At 42.9% G+C, this 23,477-nt stretch overlaps 1 long non-coding RNA gene across 2 annotated transcripts in view; it reads left to right on the top strand.

The window, feature by feature from the left end:
- Window positions 1–10,992: 10,992 nt before the first annotated feature.
- Window positions 10,993–23,477, top strand: part of LOC310697720 — a 68,254-nt gene continuing 55,769 nt past the window's right edge. Inside the window, exons 1-2 of one of the 2 annotated variants that reach the window (XR_014521159.1) lie at window positions 10,993–11,129; window positions 11,229–11,391. This is a non-coding gene — a long non-coding RNA (uncharacterized lncRNA). Of the gene's footprint in view, window positions 11,130–11,228; window positions 11,396–23,477 lie in introns of both variants that reach the window. The other variant, XR_014521160.1, reaches the window with a different exon arrangement.

Here is a 23,477-nt window from a genome sequence, read left to right as displayed (position 1 = left end):
AACATCATATGCGGAGTCGAAGCTAGCCTAACCAAAATCAACCCAGATGAAGCCAATAAAATCAGACTTGAAGTCACCAACATCCTCTGCTCCAGCAAACCACCCAGAAGCAATTTACACAAAGAAGAACAGAAAGCACTCACCAACCTGAGGAAAGACAACAACATAATCATTCTCCCAGCAGACAAAGGTAATGCCACTGTTGTGATGAACACATCGGACTACCAAGCAAAACTATCAAATCTACTCCAAGACCCTACCTACCAACCTATAAAAACAGATCCCACCACCTATCTGGAAAAAACCACCAAATCCAAAATAAAAGCCTCTCCTATCAGTGAAGAATCATCCACAATGGACAAAGATACAAACAGATAGAAGGAGCACCTATGGGATCACCCCTCTCACCGGTCATCGCAAATTTGTACATGGAACACTTTGAAACCAATGCTTTAGACAAGTCAGAACACAAACCCAAACTTTGGCTCAGATATGTTGACGACACCTTTGTAATTTGGCCACACGGGAAAGAAAAACTAGATAGCTTCCTCACACATCTCAACAGCCTACACCCCAAAATACAATTCACTATGGAAATAGAAGCCAACAACCAACTTCCCTTCCTTGACGTCCTAATCTACAAAAAACCTGATGGCTCCCTAGGACACACTATCTACCAGAAAAAAACACACACCAACCGCTACTTACATGCACAATCACACCACCACCCTGCACAAATAAACTCCGTAGCCAAGACTCTCATCTCCAGAACCAAACGCCTGGCTGACAAAGACCACTTGACAACTGAGTTACAGAATCTCTCAAATGTGTTAATCGCCAATGGATACCAGCAAAACAGGGTTACGAAGCTAATCCAAAAAGAAACACCCCCCAAAAACCAAGACACAGAAGAAAACAATGGCATGGCCCTCCTTCCTTATATCAAGGGCACTACAGATAAAATTAGCAAAATCCTCCATAAACACAATATCAAAACAGCCTTTTGCACCAACCAAAAAATAGCCAATATCCTCAGAAACCCCAAAGATAAAATCCAGTTGGAAAACCAAGGGGTCTATGAAATACCCTGCAAAGTCTGCCCAGCCACGTACATTGGACAAACAAACAGACGAATAAATGCACGTATCGCAGAACACAAGAATGCCGTCAAAAAAGAAGAAAAAACTTCCTCTCTTTTCCAACACATGAAAGAAACAGGACACGAAATTAATTTTGCAGATTCCAAATTGCTCTTTAACATGGAACATCACCACAAGAGAATAATCATGGAAGCCATCGAGATAGAGAAACACCCTCACAACATGAACAAGCGTGACGACACGTCCCGCCTGCCAGACATCTGGAAATTAGCCCTCCCCACAAAAACCGACACCAGAACCAGAGGCACACAGAACGCCATCACCAATCAACCACACCAGACCCAAACCCAGACCCTCTCCACAGATAAATTACAGACACCATCCAGTAGCCAAACCATAGTGGCACCTCCGGATGCTGCACCCCCCTGCAATCCCTACACAGATCTGGCTGGCACAGGGCACAAAACCACAGCTCGCCCCTATACACGAAGCCAAGCCAGAGCACAACTAAGTGCAGTACAGCCATCTTCTCAGAAAAACTCTTCACAAGCTCAAGAGGTCAAGACACGAAAGCTTTAGCAACTAATCCACACTTAATGACCCTCCTAAGTGGTACTCAGAATATCACTCAAGAAATCACTCAAGATATCCCTCAAGTAATTAAGGAACAAAAGAAGAAAAGTCACACTAACCTGGGAACTTCCTCTCTGCCCAGAACGTCGGAGGCTATACACCACACCCCCTCAACAGTATTTATAGGAACTCAAACACTGAGATCCTGCTCTGTTCCAGTAACAAGAAGCCGAAAGCACCAGCCTGAAGATGACGAGTGAGACCTCGTCGAAACGTCGCCTAGACACCCCAACTCTTACACGGGAAGACACCCGAAGACACCAAAACCTGCATTCCTGTACCCGTGAAAATCTACGAAAGCATATATATATATATATATAATCAGAAAAACAAGGAATTAAGCAATACAAGTCAGTAAAAAGAAAAAAAGAAAAATACAAAACACACAATACATCAAAACCAACAAAACAAAAAAAAGAAAAACAAAAAAATTAAAAACAAATCCAGTATTCCCAAATCTTTATCTTTCGTTAACTTGTTTCATCGACCTCCTCACACCTCCCTTTTTTGTATTCTAATTATTAATTATCTCAGCAAATCCTTTCCATCTTTCACTATATTCTATCATTAAATTACCTTAATTTATTTTAACCTCATCTTACCATAAAAAGCCCTAGAGCTTAAAACTTAAAACTTATTTATACATAATTCCTTATAGTATTTCTACTAAAGCCAAATAGTGTCATTCCAGCATTTTTCTAACACTCCTTAATTTTACAATAATTCTCTAAATGAAATTTTAAACTTTTTTCCAATCTTTTTATATGCAGAAGGAAACATTGGAATCAATATGCTTCTCTTTTTTTTTAACTATCTGTCAAAAAACGTTTTATTCACAGTCAATGAACTTCCCCAAAGCGTCTGTCTCTGACACCCTGTTCCCAGGTTCAAGACGGTGGAAATTTATCTTTCTTTACTCTCTCTCCTGCAGGTTTAAACAATCTAAGATTTCCCCCCTCTTCTCCTGCTTCCAAGGGGGGGTTGGTGTTTTTAGCTGATGAAAATTTAGTCCTTTACAAACGACTTTCCATCCTGGGCATGGCCGGCCAATTGGTGTCAAAGAAAGACAGAACATTTTTTATGTATGCTACAACAGCAGCAAGAATACTCATCGCAAAGTATTGGAAGACACAAGATCTACCCCCCTTGGAAGAATGGCAGATGAAGGTGATAGACTATATGGGACTGGCAGAAATGACCGGCAGAATCCGAGACCAGGGAAAAGAGACTGCGGAAGAAGATTGGAAGAAATTTAAGAACTATCTTAAGAAACATTATAAAATTAATGAATGTTAGAATGATGCTGGTTTAGAAATTAAATGGATTACAGTTGTAAGGATTAAGTTAAAAGAAAAGAAAGGTTAAAAATTAGATAAATTTAAGGGTGAGGATTTGCTGAATTAAAATTTGAAATTGGAATGCAGAAAGGGGAGGTATGAGGAGGTCGGAGAAGTAAGTTATAAGAAAATAAGGGTTTGAAATTATACTTGTTCTTTTTTTTGTTTGTGTTTGTTTGTATTGTTGTGTTTGTCTGTATAATTTGTGAAACTTTAATAAATATTTTATAAAAAACTAAAATAAATAAAATACAAACAACTTTCCAGACTTTAGCTTGCAATGTCTTTGCTTCAATCTATTTACAAAGGCGGAAGGTGGACTTCCTGTTTAGACTTTCCCGCTTCAGTGCCAAATTAACTCAACTTTTAAAACTCCAATTCTTCACTTTACTCACGGGTAGTTACTTTTAAATCCAATTGTCCACAGGAAAAAGTCAGCGCTCTCGGGCAACAGCTGTGCGGCTTCACTCCGTGAAAGTAGCAATCAGTTCGAAGCACCGCACCGCTCACCCCACTTCGCTCCGGAACCCCAAAATGGGTTTCCCCGCGAGTAGGGGAGGCGCTCTTGGTGCCCGATGAATCCCACGTTCCCAGGCTTCCTCCGCCTGGGATTTTTAAGGGGTCCCCGTCTTCGCCGCCGCGGCAAGACCCGATTCTCACGGAGCGGGTTCCTCTCGATCAGAGGAACTCCGCCACTGTCAATGGCGCTAAACCGGAAGTCCCACACAACCCTAGAGTCTGGCAAGACTGGCCCGTACGGGCAGGGGTACCTTTACCTTTACCTTAATATAATAACTGAAAATATTGAAATTACGAAAGGTACAAGACAAGGGTGTCCGCTTTCACCGTTATTATTCATATCGGTACTGGAAGTCTTTCTAAGGACAATAAGAGAAAATGAGAAAATAAAAGGAATTTCAGTAGGCTGGAAAGAACATAAAGTGAAAGCCTTTGCAGATGACTTGGTACTAACTATAGAATCATATATATATAACTGTAGAGCTGGAAGGGACCACAAGGGTCATCTAGTCCAACCCCCTGCAATGCAGGAATAGGCATCTGTCCCGTACGGGGATTGAACCTGCAACCTTGGCATTATCAGCACCATGCTCTAACCAACTGAGCTATCCCCATTAAAGAACCATTAAATAATGCCAAAGAAGTTATTAAAGAAATAGAACAATTTGGACAAGTAGCAGGTTTTAAATTAAACAAAAGCAAGACTAAAATATTAGTTAAAAATATGAAACAAGACTTGGTTGATATGTTGCAGCAGGAAATTGGTATAGAAGTAGTTTAAAAAGTTAAGTATCTAGGAATCTGGTTAACCACAATGAATATAGATTTATTTCAAAATAACTATACACCGGTGTGGAATGGAATTAAGAGAGACATGGAAATATAGGGAAGAATGAAATTATCATTTTGGGGAAGGATTTAAACTATAAAAATGAATGTGCTACCAAAGATGTTATTTTTGTTTCAATCAATTCCTATAATCAAGGGGGCAGCAATTTTTACAGAATGGCAAAAAGCAATTTCAATATATGTCTGGCAGAGGAAGAAACTGAGAATACAATATAAATTGTTAACAGATGTTAAAGAAAGAGGGGGCTTCACCCTGCCAGACTTGAAGTTGTATTATGAAGCGGTTTGCCTCTGTTGGTTAAGGGAATGGATACTGTTAAGAAATACAGATTTGTTGGATTTGGAAGATTATGACAATAGATTTGGTTTTTATACTGCTGTTTTTGCTGGACACGAAGGCAAGCAGTCATGTTTTCCTTTGTTCCTGAACTATGCTGAATAAATGCTGTAAATATGCTTACACATCTCTCTCCGTCCGCCTCTTCCATTGTGGAGATTTACACACTCTGCTGACAGTGTGTGCATGGGTCTCTAAACGTATCTGAGGCTCGTGTCCCTTCAGTAAATACAGTCTGTATATATTCAGATTCTGCCTCAAAACCATGAGGACCTGAAATGTTCTGTACTGTTTTAATTTAAGCCATTCTCTGGATTCTGTAAAAGGAGTGAGAGCTTGTTTCAGAATGTACTTATACCTGTGATGATTTGTTTTTGTTTTTTGTTTTTTAACTTTTCCAAAAGTATAAATGAAATTACATGAATTTGATTATAGGAGATAGGCATATCTGTTGGGAAACTGCCAGGGAGATAACGTCCATCATGGCCCCCAAGCCGGAGTTCGGAGTTTCCATCGGCCTCCCGTAGTCACGCAGATCCAACAGTTAGGGGCACAAAGCCTTAGAAATTCCTAGCCACATTCCAGGCTTGTGCACAATGTTTATCAGCAGAAACACAGCCAAAAGCTTGCACCGCAGAAGAGCATAATTTACAGACTTTATTTAGTGTTGAACAGAACAAAAGAAAACACGACCGTTCTGTGTCAGCATCTTCGGCCAACTGGGAAAACGAAAGGAAAAACAGCAAGCATAAACATCCTGTGAATAGGACATGCGCAGACTCTGTTGCTTACAAAAGCCTGCTCCCTTTTAAGGTGGAACGGAAATATCCTAACATCCTCCCCCTTTCCGTGTAACCTGTTGTACCTGTGGTTCACCCAATTGCAACCTTTGTACATAAACCTTATGTTGTTCTCTGTTAACAACCTTCGACAACAGATCAGCAGGAATTTCATTTCCTGGCATGTAGGACACCTGAATCAGTCCTTTCTGAATACACTCTCTTGCACGATGTAGCTTAATCTGCAAGTACTTGGTTCTCTGCTTGCAACTCTCGGAGTTCAGCAAAGCCAAACAAGATCTATTGTCTTGATACACTTGTATAGGACATTTCACAGAAACCCCGATGTCCTTAAACAGTTGCATCAACCATTCACAATCCATGAGTGAAAATGACAGAGCATTGAGTTCTGCTTCACAGGAACTTAGGCTCACTGTCGTCTGCTTCTTGCACAACCAGTCAAACAGGCAGTGGTTGTACATGTAGCATACTCCAGAAGTGCTTGTACCATCTGTGGTGTCACTTCCAAAACTAGCATCTGCAAAGATTTCAAGACCTCCAGTCTTCTGACTGGTGAATTTCAGCCTGTAGTGCATAGTCCCTTTCAAATAGCGGGCTATGCGCTTCAGAGCTCTCCAATCCTGAACCGTAGGATTGTTGGCATGTCTGCTAAGCAGATTACAGCTTACAGCAATGTCAGGTCTTGAACATCTGGCAATGAAATTCAGCTTGCCTAGAATGCATCTGTATAGCGTAGTGTCAGAAAACGCTTCAGCAGTACTGTCTACCTGGTTACCTGTCACCATCGGTGTGTCTGCTGGGTTTGCATCAACCAAATTCAACCTGGTTAACACATCAGCAATTTTCTGTGTTTGGTGTACCAGAAAATTACCTGCTTGGTCCCTCTCCACCTGCAGAGAAAGATAGCTGGATACCTCACCAAGATCCTTCATGTCAAAGTGCTCCTTCAGCTGAGCTAGGGTGCTTTGGTAGAAAGCCTGATTCTTCCAAAACATCAGAAGATCATCAACAAAACATAAACAATACAGTTTGTTTTGCCCCTCCTCCTTGACAAACACACATGGATCAGCTTTGCCCTGGTGAAAACCTAGAGAAAGCAATGTCTCAGTGCGTTTTGTGTTCCAACACCTGGCACTCTGCTTGAGACCATATAAGGATTTCCGCAGTTTACAGACCATACCCTTCTGTATCTCCATCCCATCAGGTGGAAGCATGAACAGCTCCTCCCCCAAAATCCCGTACAAAAAAGCTGTATTAATGTCGTGGTGGGAAACATGCAGTTTCTCCTCCGCAGCGACCTTGAGCATCAGCCGAATGCTCTCATATTTGACTGTGGGAGAGTAGGTCTCGTGGTAATCCTGTCCTGGTACCTGTGAAAAACCTCTGGCAACCAATCTGGCTTTGTGTCTGACTACCTTGCCATTCTGGTCTGTCTTGGCCTTGAAGACCCATTTGCTGCTAACCAGTCTCATTCCTGGGACTACCGGTACCAGTTCCCAAGTTTGGTTCCTGTTCAAGGAATCAACTTCAGCCTTCATGGCATTTAGCCAAGGCTCAGCATCTTTAGAGGTTAACTCCTGAACCTCTTTGAAGCTTGAAGGTTCCCATACCTTCTCTGAGCTACTAAGAACAGCAGTTGCTGTCTTAGCAAACTCATCAGCATACCTCTTTGGAGGTCTGCCTTTGGTCGCCCTTTCAGATCTGCGTACTAGACGCAAGTCTTCTGGACTCATCTCCTCTTTCTTAGGAGAAAAGTGACCAATGGTGAACAGTGGTTCTTCCAGTTCATTGTCAGACGCATCAGATGGTCTGACTGAGGCCTTTGCGCTCTGGTAGTCTGCTGTGTCATCACTTTCACTGACATCAGCAGCAGCGCCGCCCACTGAACTGGAATCCGAACTCTGATCATCATCATCATCATCCTCATCCTCATCATCATCCTCAGCAGCTTCCTCAGCTTTAGCTGCTTGCTTGACATCACCTTCATCCTCTTCTGGGTAACACTGGAAAATTCCCACATTTTCCCCCCACTTAGGATTGTACTCAACACTCCTTGTGAACTTAATGGACTTAGAGTCAGTCATCCATACCCTGTATGCACCTTTTTCGTACCCCATGAACAAACCATGTGCCCCACGCTTCCCAAGCTTGTTGGTTTGTTGTGTGCGTACCCACATGTCCGAACCAAATATTTTCATGTGTTTGGTGTTGGGTTTCTTGCCAAACATCTTTTCATAAGGGGTACAACCAATGGGTGATGACAATCTGCGATTATAACTGTAAACCAAATTCCCCAGAGCCTCCCCCCAAAACTTATCAGGGAGATTGGCATCATGCAACAAGGTCTTGATTCCTTGCAGCAATGTCTGATTTGCTCTCTCCGCAAGCCCATTCATCCATGGCGATCTGGGCGTTGACATGTCATGCTGGATTCCCTTCTCAGTCAGGAAAGCTTCAAACTGCTGAGAAGTAAACTCCCCGCCCCGATCAGTAAATAAACAAGAAATACGTTTACCGTGCACATTCTCCAACCAAGCACAGAATTCCTTAAACTTCGGAAACGCTTGCGATTTCTGTTCGAGCAAATACACATGAATGTACCTGGAAAAGGAATCAATCAAAATCATGAAGTACCTTGCTCCTCCTAAAGAGGGCGCAAGTGGCCCAACCAGGTCCGCATGCACTAGCTGGTAGGGTTTGGAAGCCTGCCTGCTAGACTCCTTGCCTTTTGGAGCAACCTTCACCTTGTTCTCTGCACAAGATACACATTTCATGTGAAATTTACAGGGTTTGATGTTCAAACCTTCAACCACCTCTGGCATTTTGGCCAGTGCCTTCCAAGAGAGGTGACAAAACCTTCGATGCGCATCATGAATGCAACCTGCATGAAGAACTTTGTTAGTTTGTGCAACACAACAAGAATCAGCATTTGACACAACAGCAGTGTCATCATAAGTTATATGGAACAAACCATCCATAAACTTTGCATGCAAATAGTCCTCTTTGCCTTTACTGATGACACAGACGCTCCTCTTGAAGGAAATCTGAAAACCACGCCCAGTAAGCTGTGGGACGCTCAACAAGTTGCTTGTAGCGCCTGGAACATACAGTACACCGCTGATGGTTGTGTGCAAACTTGCAAGTTTCACAGTCCCTTCTCCTGCAATTTGCAACGTCCTTCCATCAGCCAGGTGGATCTCACCCTCCTGAGGCTTGAAGGAGATAAAGAGATGGCGATCCTTGGAGATGTGGCGCGTGCAGCCTGAATCCACAACAAAGTCGCCTTTGGCTGTTGGAGCAGTCTTTACAGCAAGCAAACCCTTGTTTTGCACTGGTGTGGGCTTTTGCAGCTTGCCCCCCTGCTGCTCCTGGCCAGCAGATGTGCCTTTAGCCTTTGGTGAAGCTGTGCCAGCAAGCAACGCCTTGCTTTCCACTGGCGTGGGCTTTTGCAGCTTACCCCCCCGCTTCTGGTCAGCAGACGTGCCTTTAGCCTTTGGTGAAGCTGTGCCAGTAAACAACGCTTTGTTTTTCCCTGGCGCCGCGGGCTCTTCACCCTCCCTCTGCTCCTGGCCATCTGTAGGCATCTGTTTACCTTTGCCTTTCCGGCCTCTGCAAAGGCGATGGCCTTGGTTCTCACGAGAACCAGAGCTCTCAGCTGCCGACTCCTTGGCTCCCCCTGGAGGCTGGAATGCTGCCTGGGATGACGTGACGGTCAGCTCCCCCTGCAGCTTGCAACCGGTGCCCTCAGCATCCCTGCACTCAATCGCATTCTGGGAAACAGCTAGGACCTCCGATGCAGTCAAACTCTGGGCTGGGATTATTGGCTTGTGAGCTTTTTTTAAAGCAGACCACATTCCACGTGCAGTGGTGTTGCCAGCCAGCGTCTTAATTTCCTCAAGAGATACGGATAGGACTATTACGTCCATCGTTCTCGAATCAGCTGATCTCCATTTCTCTGTCAGAGGAACTGGGGGGGTTTCAGAAACAACATGCCACACCCCAAACTGACGCAGTAAACTCTCACACCATTTTGCCCAGGGTTCATAATTCTGCCCATCCAACTTAGGGCACTCAGCATTTCCATAAGCTTGGAAAAACCCCATTTCCAGCTTTTTGCTTTAGCCGTGAGTCTTCTATGCCTTCAAAGACTCCTTATCTTGGCAGCTCATTAATCACAAAGCCTTTCTGGCTCGGCTCCCAGGCCAATTAATCTGCCGAAGATCAAAGGCTCTTTGCCGAGGTATAACAGAAAAAGCGTCCGTCCCTTTCGCTTTTTCCCCCTTCATACCTCTCAAACGCAGTCTGTTGCAGCTTTACTCTCCTGTAGGTGCCGTGAATCTGGGCCCGAAACCTTGTTGTTGGGAAACTGCCAGGGAGATAACGTCCATCATGGCCCCCAAGCCGGAGTTCGGAGTTTCCATCGGCCTCCCGTAGTCACGCAGATCCAACAGTTAGGGGCACAAAGCCTTAGAAATTCCTAGCCACATTCCAGGCTTGTGCACAATGTTTATCAGCAGAAACACAGCCAAAAGCTTGCACCGCAGAAGAGCATAATTTACAGACTTTATTTAGTGTTGAACAGAACAAAAGAAAACACGACCGTTCTGTGTCAGCATCTTCGGCCAACTGGGAAAACGAAAGGAAAAACAGCAAGCATAAACATCCTGTGAATAGGACATGCGCAGACTCTGTTGCTTACAAAAGCCTGCTCCCTTTTAAGGTGGAACGGAAATATCCTAACATCATCTCCTATAATTAAATGTATGTAATTTCACTAATATGTCTGAATTTTGCCTCTATCATAGGTTTCTTTCACGTTGGTAACAATGTCTGAACTGTCATAACGTAAAATGTCAATTTTCCAGGCATGTGACCATGTTAGTCTGTTGCAGAAAACAAGAGAGAATTCTGCATCTTCAAGGCCAACAGATGTCTTCTGCCCTAGAACCTACTCTAAGGTGCATGGGCTGGATAGTTAAGTGAGTGGATCTACTCTGAGCACAGAGTGGAGAGAGAAAAACCATTGCTGTGGAGTCAAAAGCCAAGTTACATGAAAGAGAACTGTTAGTATGTTAACAGTACAATGTAGGGCACTCATAATAGAATCCAAACAAATTTCAACAATGCAATGTTGATGGCTGTGTTCTTAACTCTTCCCAGCTGGCTAGCAAAAATAAGTTTTATACAAATGGACTTTGTGAGTAAGCCAAATTGAATAAATGATGCTTGCTTCTGGGTAGACTGGCATAGAATTACAATGTTAGGTGCCTTACAGCAGAAGTGGACCCTCCAGATGTTGCTGAACTACAACTGCCATCGGCTCCAGCCAACATACCCAACAGCCAGGGGTACCTGGAGTTGTAGGTCAGCCAAGGTCTGGCACGCCAAACATTTTCCACTCCTGCTTTAAGGGGGCTGGGATGCTTCCATGCTTACAGAGTTTATTGTCTTCTCTCACTCCCTTTCCCCCTGACCCTGCAGGATCACAATCCTTGTCAACAGAGGGTTTGTCTCCAGAAAGAAACTTAAGCCAGAGACCAGGTTGCGAGGACAGGTAGGTAGCAAGGGTTGGAAACAGCCACATTATGTATCATAAGACACTGCTTTCTTTTTTTTTAAAGGACAGAAACTGCTATTTGACTCTTCCTTGTAGATCCAAGAGGAAATTGAGCTCACAGGAGTGGTGAGGCTGTCGGAAACCAGCAAGTCATTTGTTCCAAAGAACGACATTGAAAGGAATCATTGGCATTACCGGGACCTGGATGCCATGGCGAGAGTGACAGGAGCTGACCTCATCTTCCTTGATGCAGACTTCTGTGAGTTCCCCAAGGACCTGGCTGTGTAGTCTTAGCTTTTGATAGGAGTGGACTGCAACAGGCTCCTGACTTTGGGCCCCATCTGCATTTAAAACCGTATCATACCACTTGACATGGTCATGCCTTCCCTCAAAGAATTCTGGGAACTGTGGTTTGTTAACAGTGCTGAGAGTTGTTAGGAGCCCCCACGCCCCAATTCCTCTCCCAGAGCTACAGTTACTAGTGGTTTAATAGTCAATCCCTCTTCCCAGGGAACTCTGAATCATAGCTCTGTGAAGGTAAGTAGGGATGGGTGATATATCGATACTTTGTTCCTTACCAGTATGAACTGCAGACCACGATCAAGGTTTCATATTTTTTCACCCTGTAATATATTGAGAATGCACTGCCTAGCTGGGCTTGCAGACCCAGCAGGTGTTAGTTTGATCAGCTCTGGCCCATCTGGAGCTGATTGAGCAGAGTGTAATCTCGCAGACGAAAGGATAAGCAGGTATCGTGCTACATGCTAATTTTATTTCTCATCTACATCGAGAACACACAAACGTACATCTTGCCTCTGTGAGAGCACAGAGCAACTCCCTCCAGTAATTTGGACTGTGGAATGTAAAAGATGTATTGTGGCATGCATTTGCTGCTCAGTGAGGGAAATAGAAACCAACATCCTCCCCCTTTCTGTGAACATCACTGGGCAGCGTGTTCGTACAATATCAGTACAAACCCAATTTCCGGAGGCGGCGCGAACGGCAATGGCGGTCTCCTTCCAGTTGTGAAGGGGAAGCTCCGCAGAAAAGGGTCGCCCACTACGGCGAAGCGGAGACCCAAGTCGGAAACCCACAGGCAGCGATAGCCTGTGGCTGTGGGACTCGGCGGGCACCATTAGCACCCCCCCGAAACGTCGAAGGGACCTCGTAAGGGGCTCCGGAGCGTGAAAGGGCTGGCGCGGTGCTGTGAGTTGATCGCTCTTTCTGTGGAGTGAAGCCGCAAAGCTGCTGTCGGTGAGCGCTGACCTCTTTTCCCGGGAACCTCGGCTAGAAAAGCAACAACCCGTGAGTAGGGGAACCGATTGAATTTGGGACTAAATTGAATTGAAATTCAGCCAAAGCGGGAGACGCAACCAGGAAGTCCGTCTCCCGGTACTGTTTAAAGATTTAAAGCAAAGACTCTGAACTTTCTGGTGCCTTTGAAGCGGTGCTTGAAAGGAACTAATCCGTGCATCAATTGAACTGATTTTGTCTTGATACCAGTGGATTTTACCTCTCTATTTGTGGATATCTTTTTTACCTCTTCCTTAGTGGATTTACAAATTTACCAAGGAGCCTGGGCAGTCGGGCTGCCAGACTGTCAGAACTGTCAGATTGTGGACTTTGTTATTACTGGATTGTTACATTGGACTGTTACCTGAATTGCTACACTGTTTCTGACACTTTTTAGAGACATTGTAAGTACTTTAAAGACTAACTCTGCTAAACATAAAAGATTTGAAGGTCTTTTGGGACTTTTGAGGCTGTTTGACATTGCTATAAATTCTTAAGGGATTTGGAGCAACTTGAAAAATCTTCCATGAACAATAACTTTGTTTCTTCCCTTAAGACACATTTAAACTCCCCCTAGAGGACTTTGGATTTATAACTGTTGGGGACTTGTTTTTCTCCTCTTCTTCTTTTTTCTCTCTACTCTTTGGACTTGTGGATTCCCATGGGAATTGTATACTGACTGACCTTGACACGTAGACAGAAGTGGAATGAGTGGCACTGGGAGAACAAGATCAGCCAAAGCTAAAACACAACAAACGACCATAATCTCACAGCTGCGTAGATCATCTGTCCCTATTCTTTCTGTGGCACAAGAGGAAGAAATTGAGCAAGCCAGGCCGGAAGGAATGGCTGCAGGAGGGGAATCTCCCTCAGTATTGGATAAAAATTTTGAAAAATTGGAAGGCCTGAGTAAGCAAGTGGCTGAGCAATCATCTAAAATTGACCAAAACACAGCCAGCGTTAACAATTTGACCCAACAAGTTGCTCTAAATGCACAATCAATTGGGAAATTATTTGAAGCTACCACAGAAAATCGTAAATTAGCTGAGGAGGCTAAACAGAAAGCAGAGGCTGTACAGGAGGAGGTAAAACCTATGCGCAAGCAGATTGGTGAACAGCAGGCCTATCTGTCTATGATAGAATTACGAAGTAAGGAGAACAACTTGAGATTGAGGTCAGTCTCAGAACTTGAACAAGGGGACTTAATTGCGTATCTGACAAAAGAATTTACAAAATTTTGGCCTTTGGAAGAAGATAAAGATTTCAAAATTGTGAGTGCATTCAGACTTGGAAAAGTAGTGAGAAAGGGCAGGCCCAGAGACTGCCTGATTTCTCTAAGAACGAAGGAGGAAAGAGATAAGATACTGAGTGCACACTTTCAAAAGTCACTTGAAATTCAGGACTTGAGAGTGGAAATCTACAAAGATATCCCGAAACAACTATTGGAACTTAGATCCTGCTACGCAGATCTGGTGAAATTGTTGAGGAGCAACTCAATCGTTTTCAGGTGGGAATTTCCCCAAGGACTATCTTTTACTTTTAGAGGGAAGAAAGTGAAAAACAAAACAGCTGAAGATAAAGAAAAGTTTCTGAGTGACCACGGAGAAGACCTTCAGAAAGGGACTGTAGAAGATTTGGGAGCCTCAAGATCTGGGCTATTGCCTTTACCCACGCCTTTGGGGCCTGAAGAACAGAAGAAAGAGATACCACCACCAAAGGGACAATAGAATTGCCCAAGATGTCTCTGCAGCTATTAAGTTGGAATATTAACGGCTGTAATTCCCCGGAAAAAAGGAGGAGGATCTTTCATTTATTAAAGAAGGAACAATTAGACATAATCTGTTTGCAGGAAACACATGTGACCAGGCTCCATAGAAAGGTGCTAATTAATAAAAGACTAGGCCAAGAATTTATCTCATCGGACCGAGTGAAGAAGAGAGGAGTTGTGATATATGCAAAGGAGAGCCTGTCACCAAAATTCCTTTTTAAAGATGAGCAAGGAAGAATTTTGGCAATTGAAGTACAAACACAAGGGGGAAAGTTCCTGATACTGGGAATCTATGCACCGAATGAGGGGAAATCAGAATTTTATAAGAAGCTGCATGAGACAATGTTGGACTATTTGGACTATAACAACATCATTATGATGGGCGACATGAATGGGGTGGTATCTACGAACATGGACAAAGTGCAAAACCAAAGTGTGACAAAAGAGGGCAGACTACCAAAAACTTTTTTCGAACTAACTGACAATATGGACTTGATTGACATCTGGAGGATAAAGAACCCCCTGGGAAGAGAGGGGACATTCTTCTCTGAAGCCAAAATGACATGGACAAGAATCGACCAAATATGGATAACTAGAGGACTGGCACCTAAGACTAGAAAGGTGGAAATCTGCCCAAAAACCTGCTCCGACCATAATGCAGTAAAGATGGAAATGAGATTAACTCCAACCGGCTCCTTTAGATGGAAGATGAATGACACCTTGCTAAGAGATCAGGAGATTGTCAAGAAGGCCCAAAAGACTTTGAGTGATTACTTTGAAATAAACTTGAATACTACAGTGGAAAAAAGAGTCATCTGGGATGCAAGTAAAGCGGTTATGAGGGGGTTTCTGATACAACAGAATTCGATAAAGAAAAGAGCGCAGAATGAGAAAAAGGACAAGATTTTGGACAAAATAAAGGAAGGTGAGAAAAAGTTAAGATCGAAACCAAAGTCACAGGAGATTCTGAGAGAAATTAAACTTTATCAAGCACAATATTCTAAACTGATAAATCAGGAAGTTGAGTGGAAAATCAAACAAATGAAACAAAAGACTTTTGAATCGGCAAATAAATGTGGAAAACTGCTAGCATGGCAGTTGAAAAAGAGACAAAAACTGAACACAGTCACCAACCTAGAGATTGAAGGGAGAAATATTCAGAACCCCGTGGAGATCAGAAAATGTTTCCAGAGATATTTTAAACAACTCTATACTCAAGGGCCGCAAAAAGAGACTGAGATAGACCAATTTTTAAGAAACAACGGATTACCAAAATTATCTCAAGAAAATAAGACAATATTGAACTATAAAATAACACAACAAGAAATTGAAGGTGCCATTCAGAATATGCAATTGGGCAAATCTCCAGAGCCGGATGGGCTTACCTCCAAGTATTATAAGACTTTGAAAGATCATTTGATACAACCATTGAAGGAGGTTTGTAATGAGATTATGGAGGGGAAGAAGGCATCAGAATCATGGAAAGAAGCTTTCATCACATTGATACCCAAATCGGAAACTGAAAAGACACAACTTAAGAACTACCGTCCCATCTCTCTTTTAAATGTGGATTACAAAATCTTTGCAGATATTTTAGCAAATAGATTAAAAAGAGTGTTAAATGAAGTGATTCATAAAGATCAGGCAGGCTTTCTCCCTGGTAGGCATTTGTCCGATAATACAAGGAACATTATTGATATTTTGGAACTTTTGCAAATGAACACTAATACAAAAGCAGTATTGATCTTTATTGATGTGGAGAAGGCCTTTGACAATATCTCATGGAATTTTATGAAGAAAAACCTTAAAGGGATGGGAGTGGGACGGGGGTTTGAAAATGGTATAGATGCAATTTATTCAGAACAAAAGGCAAAATTGATGTTAATAATGTGGTGACAGAAGAGTTTAGGATTGAGAAAGGAACACGACAAGGTTGCCCCATTTCTCCACTGCTATTTATTTCGGTCCTGGAGGTGCTCTTGAACATGATCAGAGGGGACCGGTTGGTTGAAGGAATCCAGGTCGGAGCCAAACAGTATAAACTTAAAGCTTTTGCAGATGACTTGGTTTTGACATTACAGGAGCCAGAATCTAGTACGAAAAGGGTGTTAGAACTGATTCAAGAATTTGGTCGGGTGGCGGGATTTAAACTAAATAAGCAGAAAACTAAGGTTTTGGGGAAAAACTTGACAACTGTGGAAAAAGAAAGGTTTCAGAAGGAGACAGGCTTAAATGTGGTCAAAAAGGTGAAAAATCTAGGGGTTAATATGACGGCTAAAAATCTGAACCTATTTAAAGATAACTATGAAAAATGTTGGTTAGAAATCAAAAAAGATTTAGAAATTTGGTCAAAATTGAAGCTTTCCTTTTTGGGTCGAATTGCTGCTATAAAGATGAATGTATTGCCAAAAATGTTGTTTTTGTTTCAGACCTTGCAGATTGTGGACAAGATGGAATGTTTCAGGAAGTGGCAAAGAGATATTTCTAGGTTTGTCTGGCAGGGCAAAAAGCCCAGAATTAAATTTAAAATATTAACTGATGCTAAAGAAAGAGGGGGGTTTGCCCTGCCAGACATGAAATTGTATTATGAATCAGCAGCTTTCTGCTGGTTGAAAGAATGGCTACTTCTAGAGAACACTGATATTTTGGATTTGGAAGGGTTTAACAATGTATTTGGTTGGCATGCATATTTGTGGTACGACAAGGTCAAAGCTCACAAAGCTTTCAAGAACCACATTGTCAGGAAAGCAGTGTTTAATGTCTGGACAAGATATAAAGATTTATTAGAAAGTAAGACCCCAAGGTGGTTGTCACCAATGGAAGCTAAGGCTCAGAAAAGACTCAATATGGAGGCCAATTGGCCAAAATATTGGGAGATAGTAGAAAAAGATGGAGATACATGGAGATTGCAGAGTTTTGAGAAACTGAAGGATAAAGTGCGAGATTGGTTACACTATGGTCAGATTAGGGAGGTCTTTAATAAGGACAAAAAAACAGGCTTCCAAGTGGAAAAATCAAAATTAGAAACAGAACTGTTAGAACCTAAAACTAAGGTACTCTCAAGAATGTATAACTTGCTGTTAAAATGGAACACACAGGATGAGACAGTTAAATCAGCTATGATAAAATGGGCGCAAGACATTGGCTACAACATTATGTTTGCTGACTGGGAACAGTTATGGACCACCGGTGTGAAATTCACGGCATGTAATGCCTTGAAAGAAAATATTATGAAAATGATCTACAGGTGGTACATGACCCCAGTCAAGCTTGCAAAAATATATCATTTGCCAGACAATAAGTGTTGGAAATGTAAAGAAACTGAAGGAACATTCTTTCACCTATGGTGGACGTGCCCAAGGGTTAAGGCCTTCTGGGAAATGATATATAATGAACTAAAAAAGGTATTTAAATATACCTTCCCTAAGAAACCAGAGGCCTTCCTTTTGGGCATTGTTGGCCAGAGGGTGCTAAAGAAGGACAGAATTTTCTTTATGTATGCAACAACAGCAGCAAGAATACTCATCGCAAAGTATTGGAAAACAGAAGATTTGCCCACCCTGGAAGAATGGCAGATGCAACTGATTGACTATATGGAATTGGCAGAAATGACTGGCAGAATCTGAGACCTGGGAGAAGAGACAGTGGAAGAGGACTGGAAAAAATTTAAGGACTATTTGCAAAAGTATTGTAAAATGTATGAATGCTAGAATGATGCAGGATATAAGGCAATATGGCATTAGTAACCCAGCTGAAAGGAATATGAAAATAACTGAACTATAAGAACAAAGATGAAATTTGAATAATATTATGTCAAGTTTAAATATCTAAATATTTGATAACAAAGGGTAAAACTGGAGACATAATAGTTGAAATGTCTAATTTAAAACAAATTTTGAGAGAAGGTGAAGCATTGCTGAACATGATTTGGTAAACGGGAACGCAGGAAAGGGAGATGTGAGGGAGTCAAGAAAGAGGGTTATGGAAGGATGGTTTAACTATGTTGCATGTTCTATGTCTGTATTTTTGTATTGTATTATTTGTTGTTTTGTGTGACTTTGTATTTTTTTGTCTTTTAATGTGAAAAATTGAATAAAATATCTTTTTAAAAAAACCAATATCAGTACAAACCCAACTTCCGTACATAGGTACAGTGTTGATCACTTGGAACAGCCTTGGACAATACATCAGCAGGAATTTCATTACCTGGCATATAGAACACCGTTACGAGTCCCTTCTGAGCACATTCTCTAGCATGTTGCAGTTTCAATTGCAAATGCTTCGTGCTTTGCTTACAACCTTCAGAACTCAGCAAAGCCAAACATGCTTTGTTGTCCTGATAAACCTGGATTGGACATTTGACAGGAATTTCCATGTCTTTGCAAAATTGTAACAACCATTCACAATCTTGAAGTGAATAAGACAGTGCATTCAGTTCAGCTTCACAAGTACTTAAGCTAACTGTTGTTTGCTTCTTGCATGACCAATCAAATAGACCCTGATTGTACATGTAGCAAACTCCAGACGTACTTTTCCTGTCTGTAGTGTCACTTCCAAAACTTGCATCTGCAAATATTTCAAGACCACCAGACTTCTGATTGTTAAATCTCAGTCTGTAATGCATAGTGCCTTTCAAATAGCGAGCTATGCGTTTCAGAGCTTCCCAATCCTTAACAGTAGGATTGTTGACTTGTCTGCTTAGCAAATTACAGCTAACAGCAATGTCAGGTCTTGAACATCTGGCAATGAAGTTTAGTTTGCCTATCACACTTCTGCATAGTGTAGTTTCAGAAAATGCTTCTTCAGTGTCATCTACCTGATAACCTGTTGTCGTCGGTGTGTCTACAGGGTTAGCATCCATCAGGTTCAGTTTGCTTAACACATCAGCAATTTTCCGTGACTGGTGTACTAGAATATTACCATCTTGATCTCTCTCTATTTCCAGAGATAGGTAGTTGGTTACCTTACCAAGATTTTTCATGTCAAAGTGTTCTTTCAGTTGAGCTAGGGCGTTATTGTACATTGTGACATCCTTCCAAAAGAAAAGTATACTGTCAGGGAACTGCCATCGGAGGAACAGGTGGGGAGAGGGCTCACGGAGGCTGGGAGGGACTCAACAGCTGAAGCAGGAACCAGCAGGGGGAGAGATGGGTCTCTGGAGGAAAGTCTCACGAAGGCTGAGAGAGACGCAGCAGCTAAAGCAGGAACTAGCAGGGAAAGGGGAGGATCTCTGAGGGAAAACGAGCAAGAGGGAGGGCTCAGGGACACGTCCAGCGAGAACAGTGGGGAGGTGTCAGAAGCTCCCATAGGGAGACCCATTCCTCGCAGGAAGCTGTCACGCCGTGAGTCACGAAGACGTGTTTCCGTTAAGGAGCTGTTATGCTGGAAGCGTTTCCGAAAACAACCACTGTCGGAATCTGCGAGTGATTAGAGCAGACATGTCTGAGGAGCTCTGTCACACACAGAGGTTTGTGGAGTTGCACAAACTCTGAGGGACTACGATTTTACGCACAAGCAGCTCATCATCCCATCACATATACCATCAACATAAAACAAGCAATATAGCTTCTTTTGCCCTTCCTCTTTGACAAACACACATGGATCAGCTTTACCTTGCTGAAAACCTAGAGAAAACAATACTTCAGTGAGTTTTGTGTGCCAGCACCATGCACTCTGTTTTACCTGTACACCATCAGGTGGAAGCATATAAAGTGATTCACCTAGAGATCCATACAAAAATGCTGTATTCACATTGTGGTGACTAACATGAAGATTCTCTTCTGCAGCAAGCTTGAGCATAAGCCTAATGCTCTCATACCTTACTGTGGGTGAGTAGGTCTCGTGATAGTCTTCACCTGGTACCTTTGAAAAACCTCTGGCTACCAATCTGGCTTTGTTTCTTACTATCTTGCCATTTTGATCTGTCTTCGCTTTGAAGACCCATTTGTTTCCTAGCAGTTTCATTGCTGGAACTACTGGAACCAGCTCCCATGTTTTCTTCCTCTCTAAGGACTCAAGCTCAGCCTTCATGGCATTTAAGCATGGGTCAGCATCCTTTGAATCCAAATCCTGGATTTCTTGGAAGCTTGAAGGTTCAAATACCTTCTTGGAGCTATTAACAGCTGCAACTGCTGTTTTAGCAAATTCATCAGCAAATCTCTTTGGAGGTCTACCTTTAGTGGCTCTTTCAGACCTGCGAATTAGCCGTAAGTCTCCAACACTCTCCTCTTCCTTCTTAGGAGAATAGTGGCCTATAGTGAACAATGGTTCCTCCAATTCTTGATCAGAGCCTTCAGAGGGTCGCATAGAGGCTTTCACACTCTTGAAATCCTCTGAATCATCCGATTCAGTCTCAGATTCAGAATCAGGACCTTTATCAGTGGGTGTAGGGTGTGGTTGTTGCTGTGGCTGTTGCTTATCCTCAGTCTCATCACTATCATCAGGATAACATTGGAAAATTCCCACATTCTCCCCCCACTTGGCATTGTACTCAACACTTCTAGTGAGCCTAATTGTCTTAGAGTCAGTCATCATTACTCTGTAAGAACCTTTCTGATAACCTAGAAAGATACCATGCAATCCACGCTTGCCTAACTTGGAGCTTTGTGGTGTGTGAACCCACATGTCAGAACCAAAAATTCTCATGTGTTTGATGTATGGTTTCTTGCCAAACATATTTTCATGGGGGTACAACCAATCGATGGTGATAATCTTCGATTATAACTGTAAACAAAACAGGCCAAAGATTCCGCCCAATAACTCTCTGGAAGATTGGCATCATGCAGCAAGGTTTTCAACCCTTGAAGCAATGTCTGATTTGCTCTCTCACAAAGTCCATTCTGCCATGGAGAACGAGGACTAGACAAATCGTGCTGAATTCCTTTCTCAGTCAGAAAAGCTTCAAACTGCTGAGAAGTGAATTCCCCCCCCCCCCCCGCGATCAGTGAAAAGAGTCTTTACCTTCTTACCATGCACATTTTCCAACCAAGCACAGAATTCCTTGAACCTTTGAAATGCCTCTGCTTTCTGCTTGAGATTGAACACATAAATATACCTGGAAAATGAATGAATGAGGACCATGAAGTACCTGTTTCCACCCCAAGAGGGCGATAGTGGACCAACTAAATCAGCATGCATTACCTGGTATGGTTCTGTAGCTTGTCTACTAGACACCTTACCTTTCACAGCCATTTTCACCTTGTTTGCTGCACGTGCCTTACACTTCATGTGGTACCTGCAGGGTTTAATAGTCATACCTTCAACCAAGGCAGGCATTTTGGATACTGCCTAAAAATGTAAATGACCAAATTTCCTGTGAAAATAATGAATACATCCTGCATGCAAAACCTTGTTAGAACCTGCAATGCAACAAGTTTCATCCTGCACAACATCATCATAATACAAAACAAGCAAACGATCAACATATTCAGCATGCAATACATAATCGTTTTTCTTTGTGATGGTGCACTTCTTGTTCTTGAAGGAAACGTCAATGTTCCGTTCCTTCAGCTGCGTGACGCTGAGTAGATTGTGTGCAGCATCTGGAACGTCGAGAACGTCGTGTATCGACAAGTCCAAACTGTGAAGAACAACAGTTCCGTAACCTTGACTGGAGATCGTGTGGTCATCCGCCTGGTGAATCGCACCTTCCTGCGGTGTAAAAGACACGAACAGTCCTTTCTCGTTGCAAATGTGTCTCGTCGCTCCTGAATCAACCACAAAGAACGATCTAGACGTCTTCTGGACCTTTGCAACCTTTGGAGTGAAGCGTGAGACCATCACCTTGTGCTGCGTTGTCCTGGACACCGGACCTTTACCTTTGCCATTTACACGCGTTGAGCTTTCGCTGCACTGCTCTGCCTTGGCCTTGGGATATCTGCATTCCCTCTTTATGTGGCCTAGACGTCCACATGAGTAGCATTTCACTGCTTTCAAAGCTTTGGCGCCATCTAGTGGTTCCACTGCATTCTGGGATGACGTCTGTGAAGACTCCCCCTTACCCATGCAGCTAGCACTCCGCCTGTCAGCTTCATTCTGAATCACAGCAGTAACATGCGCTACCGTGAGCTGAGCAGTTGGCAGAACAGCAATCTAAGTGGCAATGAATTCCCAACTTGAACCCAAAGAATGTAGTATCATGAAGGAATACACAGCCTCTGGAAAGGTGATTTCTCTCTGTTGCAGCTCATGCCTGAGATTCTGCATCTCCATCAGATGAGCACGCACATCTGCACCTTCAACAAGTGCCATATCATGCAACTTGGCATAGTAGAACAAAGAAGCACCAGCCTCTGTTCTCAAATGAGTGTCTCTTAAAGTGTCCCAGATTTCTTTGGCTGAGGTCTTATCACGCAAAAGACATAGCTCTTCTGGGGATACAATCAGCGTAAGAGTTCCCCTTGCTTTGGAATCCCTAGCCTTCCATTCATCCGTCACCGGAGCTGGGGGGTGTGTGTCTGTAATGACATTGAACAGACCCTCTTTTCGTAGCAGTGCTTCTGCATACAACACCCATTCCGTGTAATTCTTTAAATTGAGCTTAGGAATCCCAAAAGCATCAGCTAGCCTTGCATTAGCCATCTCTGCTGCTTTAAAGCAAGCTGCGTCTGTTTACAGCAGCTGCATTCCAAAGCAACAGCACATACCTCTCATCAATCTTCTTGACACGCAGAGCAGATAACTCCGTTCCTTTCCTCTGCCGGCCGCCAGTCATCATTCCGATTCCGACTTCTGGGCCCGGAACCTAAAATGTGAGATTTTGATCAGCTCTTGCCCATCTGGAGCTGATACAGAGTGTAATCTCGCAGACGAAAGGATAAGCAGGTATCGTGCTACATGCTAATTTTATTTCTAATCTACATCAAGAACACACAAACATACACCTTGCCTCTGTGAGAGCACAGAGCAACTCCCTCTCCAACAAAGAAACGACAGAACACTGAAAAACAGGAAACCAGTGTACGTCACATCCAGTCTCCCATTCCCATGGGAATCCAACAGTAACTTGGACTGTGGAATGTAAACAATGTCTTGTGACATGCATTTGCTGCTCAGTGAGGGAAATAGAAACCAACATCAGGCAGGAAGCAGAACTTTACTGCAAGGTAAAGCCAAGTTTACTGCAAAGTAAATGGCCATTTCCTGCCTGCCCAATCTGCCCCCCCCCATAAGATCCACTTGCGTGCCTCTTGCTAGGCAGAATAGAAACCCAGCACGGTATCAAGCTTAGCACGGTCTTGGGGTCTCTACTCTGCCTAACAAGAGGCATGGTGTGTGCCTTAAAG

Source organism: Podarcis liolepis, assembly GCF_965112155.1.
Source record: "Podarcis liolepis genome assembly, chromosome: W".
Lineage (NCBI taxonomy): Eukaryota > Metazoa > Chordata > Lepidosauria > Squamata > Lacertidae > Podarcis > Podarcis liolepis.
Note: the sequence above shows the minus strand (reverse complement) of the source record. Positions and strands in the feature narration are given on the sequence as shown.